At 37.0% G+C, this 22226-nt stretch overlaps 2 long non-coding RNA genes across 3 annotated transcripts; both read left to right on the plus strand.

Annotated features, from left to right (window-relative positions):
* The first annotated feature begins 8793 nt into the window (after nucleotides 1-8793).
* Nucleotides 8794-15470, plus strand: LOC114306392 (uncharacterized). Of its 2 annotated transcripts, none has more exons than XR_014346250.1 (2): nucleotides 8794-9190; nucleotides 15024-15470. It is a non-coding gene; the product is annotated as an uncharacterized LOC114306392 (long non-coding RNA). The 2 variants fall into 2 exon arrangements; XR_003644689.2 differs by having other exon boundaries at nucleotides 8794-9156.
* LOC145804474 (uncharacterized) lies at nucleotides 9199-9829 on the plus strand. Its single transcript, XR_014346251.1, has 2 exons — nucleotides 9199-9379; nucleotides 9470-9829. It is a non-coding gene; the product is annotated as an uncharacterized LOC145804474 (long non-coding RNA).
* Nucleotides 15471-22226: the final 6756 nt, after the last annotated feature.

Genomic DNA, 22226 nt, shown 5'->3' on the forward strand with positions numbered 1-22226 from the left:
AAAATGAGAAAAAGTGAGGAAAAAATGCAGAAAATTGTGAAACTTTGAAAAAGTCAACCTAGGAGAGAGGAAAAAGTCAAAGAAAGTCAAAACCCGGGAAAGTGTACTAACCTGGGGAGAAACTCGAGGGGAATGAGCCTTGAACGGTGGAAATGATGAAAGAAGTGTCGAAACCAAATTCTGATCGGTTTAAAATGAAGAGAATTAGAGGGTTTTCGCGAAGAAAATGTTTTTAGGGTGTTGGGAAACGCATAGAACGCGCAGATCTAGAGAGAATGAGCACCTAGAGAGCAAGGGAGGGCAATGTCATGCAAGGGGTTGTGAGGAAATGAAGTGGCTTTGCTTGTACTTAAAGACCTGTAGGTCAAAAGACAAATCTGCCCCAATCTGCCATCGATGGCTGGTAGTGGCACATCGATGGCCGACAGTGTTGCATTGGTGGCCAGCAGTGCTCACTGATGGCCGGCAGCTGGCCGACGGCCTCTCCAGATGGTCGGTAGGGTCCCACAAGCTTTCTATGCCTCTTTGGCCTTGATATGTGTCCTTGGGTTCCAAGAAATGCAAGTTATGCTCAAAGTTTGACTCAAAATGCCTCCGCGGAAGCCCAGAATTGCATTATTAGTGTGCGGTGGTCATCGCTCATCAACATAAACAACGTGTATCCTTTTTCACATATTGCAACTCTTCTTGGAGGTAAATCGGAAGTTGCATTCGAGTCGTCTTTATCAAGCATGATTTTGTCATCGCATAGAATTTGCACGTTGCATTCAACATGCATTCTGAATTGTTGCATAGAACATGCATTACCATGTTTGCATAGAATATGCATGTTGCATTGAACATGCATTGTTGATCATTTTGCGTAGAATATGCCTCTGTTTCATTTCTTGCATGTTTTGCATGAAACATACTTCAAACATTGTGTTACGGTCATTCGTCTCGCATGAGCCATACATTGTATTGCATTGCACCTATCAAGTTTCTTTCTTTTGCATGTACGATATTGTATGTACGGTTCGTTCAGAGTAATCCTGGGGAAACCTTTCCTCTCCCCAACCTCTTTGGTTAGAAACACTCGGGTACGCCCGGTGTTTACACCGACACCCTTTTGGTTAGAAGCATTCTGGTCACCCGCTGCTTACGCCACTACTCCTTGCGTTGGTTAAAGACACTCGGGTACACCCGATGTTTGCACCGACATGTTGTCTTTGGTTAGAAGCGTTTGGACCGTGTGCCTAACACTTATACCTCGCTCCGATTAGAAACGTTTGGGACTGTGTGCCCGACGCTTATACCTCGCTCCGGTTAGAAGCGTTTTGGGTTATGTGCCCGATGCTTATACCCTACCCCGGTTAGAAGCGTTTTGGGTTGTGTGCCCGGCACTTATACCCTGCCCCGGTTAGAAGCGTTTTGGGTTGTGTGCCCAACACTTATACCTTGCTCCGGTTAGAAGCATTTGGGACATGTGTCCGACGCTTATACCACCTTGTTCTTGGTTGGACACATTGGGTTGTGCGCCCGATGTTCATACCTTGTTTTCGGTTAGACACATTGGGTTGTGTGCCCAATGTTTGTACCTTATTGTGGGTTAGAAACATTGGGATGTGCTCTGATGTTTATACCACCCTCCGGTGTTTACACCACTTTTTTTTCTCCTCTCGCGTGTGACGTCCAAGGATGTGTTTTGTTTGAGACTTTGGGCACGCCCGACAGTCGCTTTTGGCCTTTCCTGCATGAGGCGCAATTAAGATTGCATAATTTTCTTACATCCTTTCTGCATGAAATGCGGTTTGATTTGTGATTCTCATACGTGGCGTGTTTATTTGTTTACTTCTTCTCATGTGTGAGATTTCAATGTCGCATTTTCTTTGCATGATACTTGCATTCGAATGCTTCATTACAACTTTCCTTGCATAATCATAAGTTATGCTCTTGCATCATGCATGTCATTTGCATTTTGCCCCAGCCTGCGGGCACGTCTATATATTGTTATCATGAATGTTTTTCTAAGTCTTCGGCCTTGTCCAGAATGGGTCGTCTCTGGGCTTTGACATTTACTCACGTCATTTCATGACTTTCGAGTTCTGTCAAAGATGGGCAACTGTAGACACTCCATTTTTGACCATCCTCAAGACTTGGATGTCCTTGCAGGTACATCTAGTGTCAAGTATGATTGCTCGTTGAGCACTCGAAATCCGCGGTGAAATGCCACAAGTTTGAGCTTTACAAACCCTGCATCCATTCTTTCTCATTTTTGGATCATGTTTTGGTCCTTCCAGCTTGTTGTTTGTGGTGCACTGCCGGCCATGATTGGGCTCTGCCGGCCATTAATGACGTCTACCGGCCATCAATGAGGCACTGCCGGCCATCACTAATGGTCGGCCGACCACTAATGCATTAGTAGATATTTTTGTAGATATTTTGACAACTGTTTGCACAGATGAGCCCATCTGCTTGCACGTGGATGGTTGGATCTTTACAAGAAGCCTCTGTATCTTCTATATATAGAGCTCATCTATATGCATGCAAAGGGTTACAAAATTTTGCTGAGCAAGCTTTCTCCCTCTCTCTCTCTCTCTAGAATCCTCTCTCTCTATATTTTATGCTTGAAAGTGAGCTTTCTCTACACATTTGCACTAGCACCCTTAGCCAAACACCTTCACCTTGGGGCTGAGGTTCTTGGAGGCCTTGTTTGAACTTCTTAGAGTGGTTTTAGCTTGGAACTCTTGTTGATTTGTTGTTGTGCTTCAAGGGTAAGGATTTACCTCTTTTAAGCCTTGTTTTAGTTCATTGCTTGGCCACCTTTGTATGCTACTTTAAAGTTGGTTTTAGCCTCTAAAAAGTTCTGTTTTTAAGGTCTTAAAATGTTGGTTTAAGCCTGGTGTGGTTAAGGGGTGGTTTCCTCCCTTGGCTCTTTGGCTTGTAAAGCCTTTTGAGCCATCTTTCTAAGCTTTTGAAACAACCTTTGTTTGGCCTTTCTACCACTGAAACTCAGAGGTTTTCAGTGGTAAAAACTTGGTTTTGAGGTCCAAAATTGGAGGGGGTGGCCTCCCCTCCTTGTATCTTGGTTGCATGTCTAGATGGCCTAATAGTTTAGCATGTTTTTCTACCCTTTTTGTAGCTTAGTTCAAGCATGCTTTCGGCTTTGTTTTGACATGCTTCAACTCTGTTTTTGGCTGGTTGTGTCACTTGTTACTTGTTTTTTGTACTTGTAGTGCAATCATGCTTACTAGCCTAACATACTTGATGATTTAGCCTATCATCCTAGCTCGTGTTAGTTTGATTCCAACATGTTTTCGCCACTGAATTAGCATGCTTTAACTCTATTTTGAGTGACCTTGGTCATGTGAGACTTGTTATGCATGGTTGTAGTGCAAGGGCCCCTACTAGCTTGGTGTTTTAAGGCCTCTAACATGTTGTGTATGTGATGATTGCATGTTTTGGCATCATTTAGCATGTGATTTCAGTGCTTATAAATCTGTCACACTCTCACATATTCCACTCTTTCATTACTTTTGAGAGTTGTGTTTTATGCCTTATTTGTGAGCCAATACATGAACATGATTTTCTTGCTTTTCATGCTACCATCTCAGCACATTTTAGCCTCTATTTTGGCATGTTTGAGGTCTGTTCAGAGCTGGTTTGGCCATTTGCGCTTGGTGTTGCATGGTTCTAGTGTAAAGCTCTTCACTCGTTTTAATGCCTAAGTCTCTAACATATTGTACATGAGTTGTTTGCATATTATAGTCTTGTGTTTCATGCCATTTCAACAATGAAATTCTGCCACCTCCCTCATTTCTTCCTTTTTCTATTTGTTTTGAGGATTGGTTAGCCTTAAAGTTGTTTTTAAGCTTGAGACTAAGGCTTGTGTTTAAATGGCTTTAACCCTCTTTTGAGGGTTCCTCTTAGTCAAAGGCATGGTCTCTCTCACGTCTTAAGTCATCTTTTGATTGACCTCTCTCTCATTAGAGGACTTTCACATTGGACAAATCAATTAAAGAATGGTTTGGTAACTTAAAATGTGTAAACAAGAATTAAATCAAGTAAAACATGCCAAGATAAGCATGTTGCATTTGCATTGCATTGTGTTCAATCAGACGTTATATTGAACACAAGGTGGATTGGTCTATTTCATACTCAGTGATGAAAGTGAGCCAACCCCCTTTGTCTTCATTGCCTTTGATCATCCATGATAAGGTAGTGGTCCTTGAGTCTGTGTTTTGTGCATTTATTGAATGTGTACAAGTTGGATCCTTGGCCATCATGCATTGAGATGCTTGATTGGTGGTCTTAGTCCCAATAGCTCCTCTCCTTTGATGTTTTGAGATGATAATGAGAGGGTGTAGTACAAACATGTCCAAGAAAAACCCTCAAATTTCCTCTGTTTGAGCTCTGTTGCAGAATGGTGATTCAGCACACCAGTGGCTGGCAGTGCTTCATTAATGGCCGGCATGGCTTCATCCTTGGCCGGCAGTGCCTCTCTTTGGCCGGTAGTAGCTTCTCATGGTCAGTAGGCCACTGGTGAAATCGTCAGCATGGAATTGGTATGGCAGAGCAAAGAGTTCTTGGAATAACCCTGCAAACAGAGCCTCTCAAGAGCAAATCGGTGGGCTTTTCAGGGTGAGAAACCGAATGCATGCATGTTCAAGTTTCTGAAGCAGAGCTGAAGTAGTGTAATTTAATCTTTACTTATTAGTTAGCATTGGTTTTATAATTTAATTAATTAGTGTGCTAATTAGTTAAGTGTTGTAATAATTAGTCTAATTAGTTTAATTAGATTAGTTAGCTTAGCTTAGCTTAGATTAGCTTAGCTTATTTATTCGGACCCTCCTTCGAGAGGGCGCAATATTGTAATAAGCGTGCATGTGTGTGTGCATGTCTTCCAACCCCACGTCTTTCTCCCTTTTATTTATCCGCTTTCAATGGTTAGATTAGGGTCATTTTCAATTAGCATACCTTATGCTGGCATGTTTACATCATTCATTTGTCTTGCATGCACCGAGGCTCGCGCATCATTCAAACTGTATTGTATTTCAACACCTATTTGAATACGTGTTTCAAAGCATGTTATCAAATTGTCGCATTCATATGCCATCCTAGATAGCCGAGCCTATTAGTTGCATTATTGCATGTGTTGCATTAGGCATCTTAACATAGTTAGGATCATGCATGATTTCTAAGTAGCTTTTGTTTTAGCTTGGAGTACACTATAAGTTTTACGCTTTAGCATACTTGCATGAGTGTGAGTGTTACCATGTTTCGTATGCTTGCCATGAGGCTATTTGCTTAATTGATTAACTGCATGAATGCCTGTGGGTGAAGGCTTGATTGCTTGAATTGGAACAATTCATTGAATGTGAGTTTGAAGCCCACTTTGCGAAGTGGTAAAATCATGTTTTAAGCCCACAAGAGCATATAATGTAAATAAAAATCACATCACGATTTGTAGAGGCCGATCTTTGATCGGGCAACTGGGGTGCTCAATTCATGAACTTCCCCTCTCGTACCTAAGTTCCCAAGTCGAGACACTTTGGTGATAACGGACACGTGACCTTTGGCATGAGCAATGAGTTTCCTAAATTTTTCAAAAATATTTAGGTGGTGACTCTCTAATCTGGCAAAGCGGTCCATATTTGGCATTTTTGATTCAAAATCGATTTTTCCAAAGATTTGCCGGATTTGGACTCTTTTGTGTTTATCTATTTCACATTGCACTTGTGAGATTAGATTCAAAACCACGGGAGTCTGAACTATAGGGCTATCGTATCCAAAAGGAGCACAAAAAGCAAGCTACACTAACTCATTTTCTTGCTAATTTATTTTTCATTTCATGAAATTGAATCTAATTACCTCTTAATTTCAGCTTCTAGATAATTTATCTATAAGATTTAAGCTTTAATTTCTTTCCTAAAACCTTCAATTTGATGAGTTTCTTCACAATTTCTTGAGTCTCTCTTCAATTCTTCACTTTTTCCAAGTTTTGCCCTTACTTTCCTTCTCCATTCCAACACATATAGTTGCTCTCTCTCTCTCTCTCTCTCTCTCTCTCTCTCTCTCTCTCTCTCTCTCTCTCTCTCTCTCTCTCTCTCTCTCTCTCTCTCTCTCTCTCTCTCTCTCTCTGCTCTGTTCCTTCCAGCACATACACATGAATGAATTCATTTTCCTTCTCATTCCATATTAAGAGGTACACAATCTCACCCTCTCTTGGTGGCACCTCAAGCACACGTGCCCACAATATTGAGCTTCCAACACAACACTTATACACACACACAAACACCCACTGATTTGCTTAATACACCCACACCCATATACACCCTCAATTCTAGATTATTTCATAATTTAATTTATAATTAAGATTAATTTAATTACGCAATACTCAGTGTTAATAAATCTTGATTAGCACATAATTAAATTAATCATAATTAATCACAAATTTCACATAATTTAACCAGTCTAATTTGACTTCCATTATAGCCCAATTAATTATATTTAAATTTCTCATTCTAAAATAATTTTTTAATCAAACTCCCAAAAGGCTCCAAATATCAAATTAAGCTTATTTTTATCCTAAATTTTGGTTTCTTAAATCATTAAGGCCTTCAATTTTGGATCAAACTCAAAATCTCCATTACTAAATTACATACTCAATTGAACACATCATAATTAAATTTAATTCATAACAATTGTAATTCCCAATTCTCATACCTTAATTAATTCCAATTTAGACCCAATTGATTAAATCTTAATTTTACTAAATTGAATCGAATATTTAGTTAAACTCTCATATGGTCCGATACCCGAAATTAAAATAATTCAATTCACCAATTATATTCTCTTGAGCCATTTAGGTTTTCAATTTCGAGTTCCAAAATAAATCCTTAATAGAATCATATACGAATTAGTCTCCACAATTTTCATAAATCCAAATTAAATTAGAAAATAATGGGCAATTAAAATTCAAATCTATTTAATTAATTGAATGCTAATTATTATACGCGGTGGGGTCGTCACAAGCGGACTGCATTGTCTGTAAAAATACTGGATGGGTCGAAAGTTCACTCTAGCCACCAATTGGTCGCTCGAATGATCTGTAAAAATTCTAGGTTTGAAATTGAAGATTTGAGCTTCCAAACTTTGCTCCAAGACGTGGGGATCATGCATGGCTTTCTTGAAAACATGAAAACACTTGAAAAATACCAATGTATGACCCTTTAGAAAATCATTTACATAAAACTCAACAATGTAAGCAAAACTGGAATTTAATCTCATGCATGCAAAGATTTTCCAACTTCTTTTTCTTTTGAAGAACAAAACATGAAATTGAAAACATAATCTCATGAAGTTTCTGAAATCATGCAGGATATAAATCCTCAATTAAAAAGCTTTCATGTATGCAAGAATTTCAAACATTCAAGCCAAAAAGATGAAATCTTTCATGATCATACATATAACCCACATTCTTCTTCAAAACCCATTTCTTTCCAAATTTCATGGATTGTAATGATTCCATCATGTATAATATTTTACATATAATTAATTAAGAAGATTTGAATTTTCATTAGTCATTATTCTAATTTAGTTTGGGATTTATGAGAATTATGGAATCTGATTCGTATATGATTGTATTAAGAATTTATTTTAGAATTCGAAATCGAACGTCCAAATGGTTAAGGAGGTAAAATTGAAGAGTTGAATCAGTTTAATCTCACGTTTCAGACCATATGAGGGTTTAATTAAATATTCGATTCAATTTAATAAAATTGAGATTTGATTTATTGGGTCCGAATTGGAGTTAAGGAAGTTAATTAAGTTATGGGGAACAAGAATTATGATTATTATGAATTAAATTTACTTGTAAAGTGTCCAATTTGAATATGTAATTTATTGACGGAGATTTTGAGTTTGCTATGAAATTGAAGGCCTTGGAAATTTGAGAAACAAAAATTGATTATGGCAATAAGTTTAATTTGATATTTGGGGCCTTTTGAGAGTTTGATTAAAAATTTGATTCAGATTAGTAAAAATTAATTATAATTAATTGGGCCTTAATTGAAGTCAATTAAACTAATTAAATTATGTGCGATTTGAAATTAGTTATGATTAATTACATTATGTGTTAATCAAGATTTACTAATACTAAGTGTTGCCTAGTTAAATTAAATTTAATCAAAAATTGAATTGTGAAATGGTCTGTAACTTGAGGGTGTATGTGGGTGTAGGCATGGGTGTGGGTGTGCTGAAAAATCTTTGTAGGTGTGCATGTAGGTGTCGTGTTGGAGCTCATAGGAGTTGTGCACCTGTGTGCTGTGATGTCATGAAAGTGTGTGTGTATATTTGTGCATCGTGCTAACACTACAAGGATTTGCAATTTTGGCAACTAATTTTAGCGACTAAAATTAATTTAGTCGTCAAAACCTATACCTCTGGCGACTAAAATTGGGATTAGTCGCGATTGGTTCAAAAATTAGCTACTAACTTTTTTTAGTCACTATAAAGTGCTTATTGGCGAGTAAAAAATAAATTAGTCGCTAAAAACTTACGTAATAGGCGACTAATAAACATTTTAGTCGTCGTTAGTTGTGTTTATTGCCTACTAAATTTTTTTAGTCACTGTAATGTACTTATTGGCGACTAAAAATTAAATTAGTCGCTAAAAACTTACGTATTAGGCGACTAGCGAACATTTTAATTAGCGTTAGTTATGGTGTTTGGCTACTAAATTTTTTTTAGTCGCCATAAACTCATTTTTGCGCAAAATGTTTGGTATTTATGTTTGGCGACAAATCTTTTGTCGGTAAAAATTTATTTTAACGACGAAAAATTTTTTTAGTCGTCCTATAAAAATATGTGGCTACGAAATTGATTTTAGTGACTAAATTGATTTTGTCGCCAATAAAACCAACAAAATTTTGGTGGGAAGATTAAAATACTACCGCGTATTTTCTATGTTTCCTTTTACTTATTTTTTTGTTTCTCTGTATGTGTTGAATACACCAAAGGAAACCCCTCTTACTCTTACTCTCGTCCACAGCCCATCGATCATCTCCTCTCATCGACAGCCCATCGATCATCTCCTCCCATCCATAGCCCATCGATCATCTCCTCTCATCGACTAACCATCGGCCACCGTTGCGCAGAGCCCCCGAACCAGCAAAGGTACATCGTCTGACACCCATTTAATTTGATTCAGGTTTCTCTCTCTCTCTCTCTCTCTCTCTCTCTCTCTTCCTTCTTCTATTTCCCTGTTTGAGTTTGATTTATGAGTTTCATTTATGGGAAACGAGTAAATGGTTTATGATTTTTGTATGATTATTTGGGGGGGTTTTTTTGGGGGGTTTTTTTTTATTTGATGCAGAGGCTTTCAATATTGGACCCGTAGGTAAATGGTTTATGATTTTTGTTCTACATTTAGGGGGTTTTTTTTTTTTTTTTTGGTTTTTTTTTTATTCGTATCCGACTCTGATGTCAGAGAAGAAGCTGCTGCCTTGCATGCCAGTCTTTCAAGCACCGTTTGGTCGGCTGCCATTGACAAAAGCCATGGCTTTAAGATTGCCACGGAGTACACTATCGCTCAGTACAATTCACCATTTCAGTTTGAGAACAGAGTGAATGAAATTTGGTTGATGTTTGATATGGAACAATAATCAAGATGGTGATGCAGTGTGAGAATTTAGTGAAGACCTGTTAATTATTCAATAAAAATGTTAAAATCTCTAAAATTAGATTAGGTAAGAGAGACAAGCTGAGGAACTTAGAGAAAGAACACAAAATTATGTGTTTCCAAATTATTGTCTTTTTATTTTAATACACTCTCAACTATTAAATCATATATATCGCGATATTCTTATCTAAGTTAATAATTGAGAAAGTATATTAAAACAAAGAACATACGAATTTAATAATAAAAAATCATTGACAAACAGAGCAGAGAGAAACCTGCTCTGATCACTGCACATAAGCACCACATGCTTATTGCTTTGAGCTTTGAAAATTCTAAAAAACACAGATGTATGTTCTTTCAAATCCTTTGAAGCTAACACCTTTAATCCAAATGGTCCAAGCCCACCTTTAATTGATGCATCCTTTTGGCTGCATAACAATTGTGGGTTTGTCCAACTTGAATCCATCACTTCTGCCTTTTCAATTCCTAGTACTGAAAATGATATCTCCACATCTGCCTGTAAAAAAAAGTATAGTAAAGAAAATGAGAAAAAAATATATTTTAGCATATAATTATAATAGTATAACATAAATGAACTACCCTTATTCTTCTCCTTTTTATTACATCATTATTATTATTATTTTGCTAAGTTCGAGTCATATCACTATGCTATGCATCTTCTTACTCCTTTATTTCTCTCTAATCGGTTGTTCAAAAAAAAAAGTTTACTAACTATCGCTGGCTACATGGACTAATATGTAATGCACCAAATAGGGGCCAGTGTAGACCAATTAACTGATAGAGCATCTCTAATGTATGGATGGTGTCCAAATGAAAATGTCAAAATCAATTTTTACCAAGTCACACCGTCAAAAGATCATAATTTAACAATGTTGTTTCAATAATATAAATGTTTATATTATTTTATTTTCTACATAAAATTTAAATATAAATGTCATTTTTGAATCCCATCATGAGAAAGATATAGAAAAAAGTTATGTCAAATTTTAATATTTTGTCAAACTTTGTGCCATTGGAAATAACACACAATTGAAGATGAATTTGAAAAACTTATTGTCAAATGTTGAAGTTGCTCTTAAATGAGAGATGAGATCAGTTCTACTGCACATTGTCTAGAAATTTTTAATGGCCATTGATAACATGTTGAATCCAGTATTTATTCATATATATATATATGGAGCAAAAGAAGAAACTCACTTGTGCTGCTGTGATAGATGAAATTCCAAGCATTGATCTACCCTTGACAAGTTTGCTAGGCAAGTCTACTTGGTTCATGCGTAGTGTTTCAATCTCTGACATTGGCCATTGCACCAATTGCTTTCTTGATTTATCTAGCCAAATGTTCCTCGAAATTGCCTTCAAAACATATATATATTTATAAAAAAACGTGATTTCTTATTTGGAATCACTTAAAAGTAATGAATACAAGAAGCCATGCAAACGGCAAAAATGTCAGTAAAATATTTATGATTTTCCTATATAACAATTCTCGTAATGTAATTATTACCTGAACTCCAGACCACCCTTGCTTGATGTATTCAGGTTGAGGCAAAGATTCGTTAATCCAACCCCACAAGATCCTACGTTGCTTAACACTGTCAAAAAATGTTTTCGAAGCGTAGAACTTCCCATAATCATATCTTAATCCCGAATCGCCATCTACCGATCCTTTATCTGGGATATAGATATCTTTATTCAGGTTATATGTTCCTATAGTGTAGTAATCATGTTTGGTATCATCTTAACTCAACTTGAGCACATGTTTAATTCCTGATCCAACCATAGATGTGTCCAGACCACTTTCACTATTAGTCGAAATCGGGAAAAAAACAGGACACTCCCACATTCTAGTGCCATCAGCAAGATGAAGAGGTTGTTGAAGAAACAAGAAGGTCGAAATGTTAATGACATTACTAATCTACACTACTCTCTGTGAGACAATAAGTGTTGATACCAGCGTTGGGTATACCATAACAAGAGACATCACGTTTGTTAGGTATAATACATTGGTATTTATTTTCTATACATTTAATACAGCCTTCAAAAAAACGTTTTGTGCATTGGGTCCGTAATTTTGGTGCTGGGTAGTTAAGACAAATATGGCAAGGTTGGCTAGAATTACCTTTTTCAGGTATCCAACGATGTTCACAATATGTATTTAACTTGAACTCTTTTGAGGAAGAAAAAGGGGTAAACTTAGTCGTTTTTGTTCGTAAGGATTAAATGTGGTTGATTGGTCAAGATAATAATTTAACTTATTGGTCAGAACATGTAGACCATTTGATTGACAAGGTTCACAATCTGAATCATCGTCAGCTCCTTCAACATAATTATACATATCAGTAGGGTCTATAATAGTACAAACACTATAAATGTTCTTGATCTAGATTGACCACCTTGTTTCCATTTCTGAGTGTTTCTAGGATTCTTAAAGGTTGACCTAGATTGTCTATACTCAGGGGATCATTTAAATAACTTAAGGGAGTCTCAATCTTACTACAAAATAAAGGACATACATATAGTAATTTTGTATATGTCTCAATCTTACAAAGAAGCAATTTTGTTTGTAAAATTGTTGATATTTGGTCCTAATTCCATTAAAGCTAGGTAATGAGAAGGATAATCTCTGATAAAAGTTTCCCATAGTGCTTCAGCCATTGGACCTAAATAACAATGCCTCTCATCACCGCATAATACTTAAATTTCAGTCTTGGAGAAGTTACAGGTGACGGAATGTTATTCGGACCCATATGTTGGGATTTAGAGCCGAATACGCCCAAAACTTAGTCGAAAAAGGGCGTTTCGGGTGTGAAAATTCAAAACAGCCCCCGAACTGTAGTGTGGCCAACACGAACCGCTTCCCCATGCCAAATATGACTTGTGACAACTGACGGAATGTTATTCGGACTCGTAAGTAGGGATTTATAGCCGAAAACGCCGAAAACTTAGTCGAAAAGGGGCGTTTCAGGGGTGAAAATTGAAAACAGCCCCCGAACCGCCGTGTGGCCGACACAAACAGCTTCCCCATGCTAAATATGACTTGTTACAAGTGACGGAATATTATTCGGACCCATATGTTGGGATTTAGAGCAGAATATGCCCAAAACTTAGTCGAAAAATGGCGTTTCGGGGGCGAAAATTGAAAACAGCCCCCGAACAGTCATGTGGACGACACGAACACCTTCCCCATGCCAAATAGGACTTGTGACAACTGAAGGAATATTATTCGGACCCGTAGGTTGGGATTTAAAGACGAATATGCCAAAACTTAGTTGAAAAATGGCCTTTTGGGGGAAAAAATTCAAAACAGCCCTTGAACCACCGTGGGGCCAAAACGAACACCTTTCCCATGCCAAATAAGACTTGTGACAACTGACGGAATGTAATTCAGACCCGTAGGTTGGGATTTAGAGCCAAATATGCCCAAAACTTAGTCGAAAAATGGCGTTTCGGGGGTGAAAATTCAAAATAGCCTCGGAACCGCTGTGTGGCTGACACGAACACCTTCCCCATGCCAAATAGCACTTATGACAACTGACAGAATGTTATTCGGACCCGTAGGTTGGGATTTAGAGACGAATATGCCAAAACTTAGTCGAAAAACGGCCTTTCAGGGGCAAAAATTCAAAACAGCCCTTGAACCCCCATGCGGCCGAAACGAACACCTTTCCCATGCCAAATAGGACTTGTGACAACTGACGGAATGTTATTCGGACTCGTAGATTGGGATTTAGAGCCGAATACGCCCAAAACTTAGTTGAAAAAGGGCGTTTCGAGGGCAAAAATTCAAAACAACCCCGGAACCGCCGTGTGGAAGACACGAACACCTTTCCCATACCAACTATGACCTATGACAACTGACGAAATGTTAAAAAGGGCGTTCAGGGGTGAAAATTGAAAACAGTCCCCAAACGGTCGTGTGGCCAACACGAACAGCCTCCCCATGCTAAATATGACTTGTTGCTAGTGACGGAATGTTATTCAGACACATATGTTCGGATTTAAAGCCGAATACGTCCAAAACTTAGTCGAAAAAAGGCGTTTTGGGGGTGAAAATTGAAAAAAGCCCCCGAACCGTTGTGTGGCCAACACGAACAGCTTCCCCATGCTAAATATGACTTGTTGCAAGTGACGGAATGTTATGCGGACCCATATGTTGGGATTTAGAGTCGAATACGCCCAAAACTTAGTCGAAAAATGGCGTTTCGGGGGCGAAAATTCAAAACAGCCCCGAAACCGTCGTGTGGCAGACACAAACACCTTCCCCATGCCAAATAGCACTTGTGACAACTGACGGAATGTTATTTGGACCAATAGGTTGGGATTTAGAGACGAATACGCCCAAAACTTAGTCGAAAAATGGTGTTTCGAGAGCTAAAATTCAAAACAGCCCCGGAATCGCCATGTGGACGACACGAACACCTTTCCCATGCCAATTATGACTTATGACAACTGACGGAATGTTATTCGGACTCGTAAGTAGGGATTTAGAGCCGAATACGCCGAAAACTTAGTCGAAAAAGGACGTTTCGGGGGTGAAACTTCAAAACAGCCCCCGAACCTCCGTCTAACTCTCACGGGCAGCTTCCCCATTACAAATAGGACTTGTGACAACTGACAGAATGTATTGGAGATGTATAGTAATGGAAAATTATGGGAAAAATATTCAGAAACCAATATGAACTCAATTTACGCCTTGTTTTAAACTTGCTAATTTTTTGAACATACACACGTATGTTGTATTATATTTAAACTTTCATACAAGTATGAAGCATGCTCATGGTGTTTCTGAGGCCATGTGCGTCATGAGAAATCAAGTATTCTTTCTTTGATGAACCATTTATAGGTGTCTCAACATATATTTCTACATATTTCCATTTATGATTGAAATTTATTTTTGTTATTATTTTCATCACATGTTCTAATATCCTTTCTGAAATGGCACTGACATACATTAATAATCACCGATGGTTTTATATCCAATCTAATGATTCAAGTGCCTTTTGCAAACAAATAATGAGGAAGTTGGTAAAAAGAATACTTTCTATTCACATTGGGCTTTGATGTTGGTTTAGCCACAGAATTTGGATACATGTTGCATACAAATAGAAGTTTGTTACATTAGCTTTATGTTACTAATGAAAGATTTAGTAATGATTGTTCTGCATTTAATAATGTTCCTTATAACAAAAGACTTTAGAAAGACTATACAATGATTGATAATTGATTCATCATGGAAGGTTGCCTCTCATTTAATTTTATTTGTCACTTGTTCCCAAATTCATTCATGAAGTTTAGCATTTTTGGGTCCAATTCTAATGTTTTTTTTGGTTTTTTGTAGATGCCTTTGTTGCGTGGACTTGCAGAGATATTTTGGTGTATGGAGAAGAAATTGTACTTTTGTATAGAAGTAATATAATACTTTTTTGGTCTCCGACTTTTGTGTAATTAACTATTACTGATACAGAAAACTTTTGGCCATGAACAGATAATTACTGGCATGGTAGATAGATCACCTTTTGAAGCCGTACAGATATATGATTTTTTGTCGTGATACATAGATGTATTTTTGGCTTGGTACATACATCACCTTTTGTCGTGGTACAGATTACGATGGTAATTTGTAGCATGCCAAATGGTCATTTCACATGGTATAGTAAATGTAATTTTTGTATATGGAGGGTTTTACTTTTTGTATGATTCTATATGTTGTATGGAATTATTATTTTAGTTTGGACAATAGTTGGTTTGTATGTACTTGGACAGTTAAAGTAATTTATTTTTTGTATACGGATGCAGATTGTGGAATGATTGATAGTTTATGTATCATTTTATTTATATACGTATTACAAGTTGCATGAAATACAGACAGCTTATGGACACATTATAATATTTACAATAAAACATAATATCATGTTTTTGCCGACTAAACGTTTTGTAGCCAATAAGAAGGAAAAAACAAAACAAAACAAAACAAAAACAAACAAACATTTGGCTACTAAAAGTTTTGTAGCCAAAAGAAAATCAAACATTTGGCTACTAAATTTTTTATAGGCAAAAGAAAAACAACCATTTGGCTACTAAATGTTTTGTAGCCAAAAGAAAATGAAACCTTTGGCTACTAAAAGTTTTGTAGCCAAAAGAAAATCAAACATTTGGCGACTAAAACATTTTGTAGCTAAAAAAAAAAGTTGAAGAATAAAAATACTTTTGGTGACTAAAAATTTAGAAGCCAAAAATATAGACGTTTAGGCGACTAAATTTTTAGTAGCCAAAAGAAATAGTATTTGCCAACTAAAATTTTAGTAGCCAAAAAAGATTGACTTTAGGCAACTAAAATTTTAGTAGCCAAAACACTAGTATTTGCTTTAGGTGACCAAAAAAATTAGTAGCTAAAAATTTTTCCACGACTAAATAATTAGCTTGTAGCGACAAAAAAATTGGTCGGCAAAAATGTATTATTTAATTAATTTTTCAACCTATTGGCGACTAAATATTTAGTCGGCAAAAATCTATTATTTAATTAATTTTCTAACCTATTAGCGACTAAATTAAGTTCAGTCGCCAATTAGCTTTCCCGACTACACTTCGGCTACTAATTTTCCGACCAAAAAATTTATTCGCTAAAGACTATAGGCGACTAAAAAATGACTTTTGGCGACTAAATTTTTAGTCGCTAAAAGTGAAAATTCTTGTAGTGTAAGAGTGTACATTACTTGGTGAGAAGCTTTTCAAAGTCAAGAAGAAGGGGCCCATCTTGCTATGTGTTACGTGTATTGGAGAATTCAATTATAAAGAGAGAGAAGTGGGTGTGCATCATTGTGCTGGACCTTTGGCCTAGCTCTCTGCTGTGAGCATTTCTAAAGAGAGAGAAAGTGAGTTCAAGAGTTGAAAGATTGTATGGAGAGAAAGTGAGCATCCTGTACAAAGTAGCAAATCCCTTCAACGTTGCTTTTAACCCACAAGGCCACTCTGACTTTAATCAGTTCCTGCAACTCATCAAAATTTGTCTGAGCATTATTGAATTTACACTCGTTCTTTCAAACCGACCACACCACTGCCAGCAATAAAGATTTCCACAATCTTGCTTCCAACTATTTATATTTACGGCAGTGATTGACACCCCTTCCAATCACCACTCCCACCACTCCACACATACGTGGAGCTAGTGATTGGAGGGAAAAAAAAACAGTCATAATAGATTGTGGGGTGCTCTTGTGAGGGTCTAAGTCATTTTCCTTATATTTAAAGCCAGCCCACCACTCCACGTGATCCTGATATACCACTTTTGAAAGGTTACTGTATTCATGAGCATAAGATGGTCAGGCTCAATTTTCTCATCATTCTTGTTACTGGATTCTGGAATAGCAATCCTTTATCTGTAGTCAGATTAAGCTTACTATTAATCTTTTTGATTTCAGAATTAATAGCAATGTTAGAAGTTTGCAAATGTCGAATTTTGACTTTTAAAGTATTAACTTCCATTTTTAAATCCTTCCACTTCAGTAGCTTTCCAGAAACGTCAGTAGAAGAAGACAAATACAGTACAATCACTTTCGGCAAAAGTAGATGCCTTGTCAGCCAATCCAGCTTTTGCTTACGCAGCTGTCCATACAGCTGTCCTTTACCGACACTTGAAGATAAAGTGAAATCAGAAGAGGATAAGGACGATCGACTCCAACCATCTAGGACACGCCACCTACCCTCCTCATCCTTATCTTGTTTTCTTTGTTTATCTGTATAAAGGGATGCCTCACCCTTGTTGAAGGCATAAGTTTTACGAGTGAATACAATGCTGCAAGGTCACCATCTGAACCTGAGCTACTGGAGTCTTCGAATAACATCTGAAGAATTTGTTGCTGTACTTCATCGTCGAGAGCTAATTCATTGAGCTTTTGTTGAATCTTAGTTCTGCAACGATTAGCATAATGTCCTATTTGACCACATTTATAACATTTAGTGGAGGATTTATTTTGTTTTCTGTAAGATGGTTTTGATTTGCCTTTAGATTTAAAAGGCTGTTATTGCTGGACATATTGTTTCGAGGATTTTTATTTTCTGGATTTTTTGGACTAATGTTTTGAAGATTTTCCATATTTGTGTTACTAGAGTTTTGTATCATAGACGAATTGTTCACAAAATTCACCTAATTCTTTTCGTCTTGTAAGATTTTGTTGTTTTATTTGCTGTTGTAATCTAAAATCATTGCATAAGGCAAGACCTTCATCTGTAACAATACCTATAAGTTGGCCATAGGTATATCTACTGTATGGTATACTTAGTTGATTATGGCGATCCCGTAATTTTTTCTGTACTCTTTCAGCAAAAAGAGTGGAAAGACCATCTATAAACTTAGCCTTCCAATGTTCTGAATTAGCATCAGATAGACGGGATACTTTCATCATGAAAACATCTTTATACCATCTGAAATGGGATAAAGACGGGCATCTAAGTTTCTATAAAAGTTCCCAACTACAATCTTCAATGCCACTAATGGCACCGACAAAGTGTAGGACAATTGTATTAACAAGACTATAAACAGCATCTTGTTCATTGCGAACTAGACCTGTGAGTTCATCTGTAATGGGTCTGGTGGTTGTTAAATTTCTTCTTTTTGTTCTTCTTCAAGAATATTATCCCACCATCCTTTAAGTATTCCTATAAAGCCGCTAACAATAAAACGGGCCACTTGGTGGTCTGTATTTTCATTTTGTTTGCAAATTGTTGCAAACATAAGCATGTGCTAGAGGATTTCATATATTTGATATTCAGAAAGACCATCAATATTCCATTCATAAATGGTTTTAGTATGGTAAGATCGCTGGTTTTGGAGGAAGTCTTCTTCATAAAGAACATCCATAGGAGTAGGTCTAGGATAATAATATCGACTAGGTCCTGAAAGAGCCATTTGATTTGTATTTTGACCATAATGAACTTTATTTATGGTATAAGGCTCATCCTGAAAGTTAGCTTGAATTTCGGAAATTGGGGAAGGATCCATATTTTGATAGGATTCATCTTGATCTCCTAAATGGAAGGATCCATATTTTGATAAGATTCATAGATGGTTGGAGTGCTGCACCTACAGAAGAAGTAGCCCCTACAGTACTATTGATTTTCATATGTACACTAGACTTCGTAAAAATCTTCCACTCTGGGGTCTAGAACATACAGAAGCTGTTCAAAAAATTAAGGCCAGAGTCAAGACTCTTCCATGTCTTTCTTTACCTCATCCAGAATGGAAGAAAATTGTTGAAACTAATGCCTCTAACCTTGGTTATGGGGGCATTCTTAAACAGTTTAACCCCAAGAGACAGAAAGAACAACTTTTAAGGTTCACTTCAGGAATTTGGAATAAAGCAGCAAAAAACTATCCGACCATTAAACAAGAATGTTTAGCTATTGTTAAATGTGTCTTAAAATTCCAGGATGATTTATTAAATCAAAAATTTTTAATTCGAGTTGATTGTTCTGCAGCAAAACAAATTTTCAAAAAAGATGTTCAGAATTTAGCTCAAAAACAAATTTTTGCGGCTTGGCAAGGCCAACTTTCCATATTTGATTTCGATATAGAATATATCAAAGGAGACACTAATTCTCTTCCAGATTTTCTAACCTGTGAATACTTGCAGGGTCCAAACAATGTCCAGTAGAGGCCGTGGCCCAGGCAGAAGGAGCTGAGGCAGGGGTTCTAACCCCTATCATACAGAATTTCCAGGGCTTTATGCCCATTCTAGTAAAAAAAGGGAATCTTCTGGACCTTGACTGCTAGTTCTAGAGTGCATACTAGCATCATCTCTGGAGATAGACTGTAGGAATTGTTCTTTCATAAAATCCATACTTTTAACAATTAATTCTTGTTCTGATAATTATGGATATTTTTGTCGCAATTCAGTCTGAATTTGGACAAATGGATTTTGGATTACTGGAGTGGCTAGGAGTAATTTTGGACTAGCCTCCCAGCAGGCCTGAGTATGAGCCTTGATCTTCTGTAAAATTTCCTATTGCTGTTTAGGGGTGTCAAGCCCCTTTGTCCACCATTTAGTAAAGAAAACTCTTTTTAAACGTGGAATTTTATTCTGGAAATCGCATTGAAAATCCTATTTCCAAATCCGTGGAATTCCAAAGCGTATAACGAAGTGGACTGTAGATTTGGACATAGAAAAATCCTTAAATACTGGAAGATGACTGTAGGCTGCCTGTCATTCATTAAAGGCAAGGCGAATGGGTTCTAGAAAAGCATCAATCTGAATACCAAATTTATCCCACCAAACGAGAAACCAGTTGGGGAGATCGTTTTGAGAACTTCAAGAAGAACGTGAAGAAACCGAGAATGGCTTCGTGGGGGATTCTGGTAATAAAATGCTTGGGTGAAAGCATCAATATAATCCCAATAGTTGTAACGAGATTCCTTGTTACGGATCTCAAGAGTTCTGGTCACATAGGGGTGCATACCCCAAGCCTGCATAGGCATGATCTTCTAGATTGTAGCTTTACTGTAATTAATGGGACTCGCAGTTCGATTAGGATCATCCAAAGTCTGTTTGAAATCAACCGAAGCTGTCTCCACAAGGATCTGTTCAAAAATATATTTGTACTGATTAAAGTGCGGTGGAGAATGTTGAGTAGTGAGGTACCGCTTTTTGATCTCCCACGGATCATAATTTAGACTTAATATAATAATAATATGAATAATAATATCGCCAGGTTTGTGCTTAAGGATGGGTAGAACAGTGTTAGGATGGGTAGAACAGTGTTACGCATATCCGTTAGCAGATATTGCGGTTAGGATGTTTCCCTCATAAGTCATTGACAGACGTGCTTAGCTTCATCCTGTGTCAAGCACCATTGTTGGTATCAGAGCCATGTTTATTATTATTTGTATTATGTTATATTATTTTTAAATTATACATATATGGTCCTAATACAACCAAATGAGTACTGCACCTACAGAAGAAGTAGCCCCTACAGTAGCCAATACAGTATCCAATACCGTAGCTTCTACATCAGAAGCTAGAGAATTAGTAGCATACCAGGATGTTAAGGAAGCCCTTGACAAGTGGACTATTCCAAAGGTCAAACCATATACTATCTACAAGATAGGTACCTTTGACTTTTCCAGTAGCAAAATAATCAAAACCTTTGAGCATGCAGCCCTAATATAGAATGATGACGAACTTATGTATCTCTTGCACATACAAGATCTTTACCCATTTCTACAGAAATACAAGTATGTCCATATAGGACTTGTTCAGATAGTATTCAAGCCTTTGACCCTTCTTAGGCAAAATACCAGTATCCAGTGTATCCTTAGAGATGGTAGATGTACCAATTGGCGAGCATCTCTTATGGGAGCCATAGAGGCCAACCTTTCACATGGTCCTGTATATTTTGATATATATCCAAACCTAAGTATAGCACTCTCCGACCAGAATTTGTCTAAAGTTTTAGAACTAAGAGTGTTATCTCATGGTTATGAGTATTTCCCAGGATCGCCACCTTTTACGGTAATTTTCAGAATTTATTTAAAAGTTTTAACAACTTTAAATCCATACATCAGAAAGCATAGTGAGTGAGGACATACAGTCCTTATTGATACAAATCTCTTCAGTAGCCAAGTTGTTGTGCCAAAGATGATTCCTTGGCAACAGATTACGTTTCTAGAAAGATGGCAAATAAATAATGTTGTACCAGCCAGACCTATCATCCAACAATCTCTGGATGATGTTATCAAGATAGAAGGAGGTAATGTTTACCTTACCTTTAAACGACCACAAAGGCCATTATCCAGAAGCATGTCTACTACCAGTTTTAGAACTGCTCCATCATATAGGGTAGAGTTACCTGAGTCTTCTAGACAATCAACTTATGAGCCTGTAGAATCAGTCCTACAAGGTATGCGTTCCAAACCACCCAGTAACCCTGACCAAACTGATCCAATAGTACAGGGAATTCAATTTTCAGAAAATCAAATACCTCATGGTGTTTATGAATCCAAAAGGCCTTACAGCCCTACAGCCAGTGATATGAATTTTGAAATTTAATGGATTTTACACCAGGGAGTGAAAATAAGAAAATCCTAAATCAGGATTTTAATCAGGAATAATATACAGAATTTAGAAAATGGTATTTTGATAATCATACCAAAGAACAATTACAGGAATATAAAATTCGGTATTATGCTTATTTAGAGCAACACCAGAAACTCTTGTCTTTTCCTTTATGGTTTAAGGAAAATGTTTCTATCCAAGAATCTCAAATTAATGTTTTAGAAAATATCCAAAAAACATGGGTAACTACTGATGGCACCAGTATTACCTCTATCCATCCACCACCAAAATCTTTGGAACTCAAACCTAGTGATTCCACGACCAGTAGGCCTTTGAACATAACTACTTTTGTTGAAACTCCAGAACGCATTTCTTCAAAAGATCCAGTGGCTATGAAAGGCATCATACCACTAATCAAACAGCACAATTATACCAATCTCTACTGTCAGACAGTAACTGTAGTCCAAATTAAGAATAACTGTCACCTTCAGCCC

This window comes from Camellia sinensis, chromosome 12 (genome assembly GCF_055761805.1).
Source record: "Camellia sinensis isolate YWXY chromosome 12, ASM5576180v1, whole genome shotgun sequence".
NCBI lineage: Eukaryota > Viridiplantae > Streptophyta > Magnoliopsida > Ericales > Theaceae > Camellia > Camellia sinensis.